The sequence below is a fragment of the Chenopodium album genome, chromosome 6 (assembly GCF_948465745.1).
Source record: "Chenopodium album chromosome 6, dcCheAlbu1.1, whole genome shotgun sequence".
Taxonomy (NCBI): Eukaryota; Viridiplantae; Streptophyta; class Magnoliopsida; order Caryophyllales; family Amaranthaceae; genus Chenopodium; species Chenopodium album.
In genome coordinates this window covers 30,508,902-30,511,624 of record NC_137839.1, presented here as the reverse complement: position 1 = coordinate 30,511,624, position 2,723 = coordinate 30,508,902, and the positions used below count along the sequence as shown (strand labels likewise).

Genomic DNA, 2,723 nt, shown 5'->3' with positions numbered 1-2,723 from the left:
AAAGTTTGAGAGTCCTCATGAGCACCTAAAAGAGTTTGAGAAATATTGTGACACAATAAAGGCCAATGGAGTGACTCAAGAATATATTCGCCTCAAAATGTTTCCATTTTCGCTAATTAAGAGATGTCTAGAATGGCTAGAGAAGGAGGTGCCCCCTAATTCTCTCACAACATGGGACCAAGTGACTACGACTTTCTTGAGGAGGTTTTATAACCATAGGAAGACCGCCAAGGCTCAGTCTTTGATTCAAGGTTTTCGCCAAAAGAGTGGTGAGTCTCTAAGTGCGGCATGGGAACGATACAAAGAGCTTCAACGTCAATGCCCACACCATGGGATACCCAAGTATCAACTCATTCACACTTTCTATGGAGGTCTCACACCTCAAGGAAGAACAAGCCTAGACGCCGCGGCCGGTGGTCCAATCATGAACAAAGGAGAGCATGAAGTGGAGTGTATTATAGAGGAGGCCGCAAAGCACTATGATGATTGGTATGAAGGAGAAATGCTACTTCTAGCAAGGGTGTTTATGCATTGGAGCAAGCCAACGCAATCAACAACCTTTCTACCCAAATCTCCAAAATGACCAAGCAAATGGATGAATTGATGAAAGAAAGGTCCAACCCTCATGGTAATACCTCCCCTTCAACCAAGGGAGGCAATGGTATGGATACTTCCTCCCCCTCTTCTTACAATACAATGCCCCAAGGATGCATGTTTTGTTCTAATTGTGAAACCTATGATCATGATACCTCTCATTGTGTATATGCTTGTGAAGTTCAACCTCCTTCCCATGAATATGATGGTAATATGGAAAATGTCAATGCTATGAATTTTGCTCCTAGAATGGGAAATGTAGGAAACTTGAGGCCAAACTCCAATCAAATGGGGAATTGGAATCAAGGTGAAAACCGTGGTTGGAACCAAAGTGGTGGGGTTATGATAACCAATACCATGGTGGGGGAGGCCCTTCCAATTTCAATGGAAGAGGCTACTCTAACCAAAGGGGGTATGGTAATCAAAACCAACAACTTAATTCCCGATACCATGACCATCAAAATCAAAATTTTGGTGACCAAGGTAACATGGGAAATAATCAACAAAGCAATGTTCCTAACCAAGGCACCGGAGGCAATAGGGGCCAATTTGTTTCTAACTATGCCCAAACTAATAGGCCTCCGTGTTTCCATCAACCCCAACTTCCTCCACCTCAACAACCTCTTCAACTTGAATCCCCTCCAATAGATCCCGTGATGGCTAAATTAGATGCTCTTTTAAAAATGCGTGAGGAGGATCAAAAGAAACATGAAGAGGCCCAAAAACGAACCAATGCTCATATGAAAATGCTTGAGACCCAAATTGCTCAACTTGCATCTAATTCATCCCCTTCTTCTTCTTCTTCTTCTTCTTCTTCTTCTTCTTCTTCTTCTTCTTCTTCTTCTTCTTCTTCTTCTTCTTCTTCTTCTTCTTCTCACATCCCAAGTCAAGGAGTCAACCCAAAACCTTTGTATGCCGTGACAACTAGGAGTGGGAAGGTAGTAGGGAGTGACCCTTTAATTGAGGAAGAACCCCAAGAAGAGGTGGAGTTAGAGAATGAGGGTGAAAAACCCAATGAGCCATTGAGTGTTGAAAAGGAAAAACATGTTGAGGTGCCCAAGGAAAAAGAAGCCACCTCCTTGCCCCTAAATCGCCAACCTAGAGAGGAGAAGCTACCCTTTCCACAACGATTTGTGAGAGCTAAACTTGATGCCCAATTTGGGAAGTTTTTGGAAGTCATTAAGAACTTGCATATTTCCGTCCCTTTTGTTGATGCTATGAAGCAAATGCCCCACTATTCCAAATTTTTGAAAGATCTTTTGAGTGGGAGAAGGGAGTGTGAGACGGTGAGTTTGATCGCCAATTGTAGTGCAATTCTTTCCAACAAACTACCTACCAAATTGAAAGATCCGGGTAACTTTTCCATCCCTTGTTCTATCAATGGCATTGAATTTGATAAAGCCTTGTGTGATTTAGGAGCAAGTGTGAGTCTCATGCCCTATTCCGTCTACCAAAATCTTAGTGTAGGAACCCTCTCTCCCACTAACATTACTCTCCAACTAGCGGACCGTTCCGTTAAGTTCCCCATGGGCAAAGTTGAGGACATTCCCCTTAGGGTAGGAAAGTTCACATTCCCCGTGGATTTCTATGTGCTAGAGATGGATGAGGATGAGAGGATTCCTATAATTTTGGGTAGGCCATTTCTAGCTACTTCTAGAGCTATCATCGATGTGAAGGAGGGGAAGATATCCTTGAAAATTGACAATGATTCTATTGAGTTTGATTTGAATAATGTCATGCAACAACCCTCCTCAAGTGGTGAATGCTTTAGGGTAGATGTTCTTGATACCGTTCTTAATGAATTTTCTCGCTCCCACTTGCATGCTACTAATGATCCTCTTGAAAGTGTGTTGTTGAATGAATCAAAGATAGGTACTCACAAAGAAGACATACAATTCTATGAGGATTTGCTTGAGGAAAGCAAGAAGGAGTGCAAGGGCGCGAGCATGGAAGAAGAGGCTCCTTACATTCATGACCTCTTTCAAGTTGAAGAAAGAGAAGAGAGCCCCAATGGTAAGGGAGCACCAAAGGTAGACTTGAAACCTCTACCTTTGGGCTTAAGGTATGCATTTCTTGGTCCAAATGAGTCTTTCCCCGTGATTGTAAATTCTAACCTAACGGAGGAGCAA

The 2,723-nt window shown here is 42.7% G+C and overlaps 1 non-coding gene across 1 annotated transcript; it reads right to left on the bottom strand.

The window, feature by feature from the left end:
• Positions 1-230: 230 nt before the first annotated feature.
• LOC145637436 (small nucleolar RNA R71) lies at positions 231-336 on the bottom strand. The gene has a single exon (XR_014114221.1). It is a non-coding gene; the product is annotated as a small nucleolar RNA R71 (small nucleolar RNA).
• Positions 337-2,723: the final 2,387 nt, after the last annotated feature.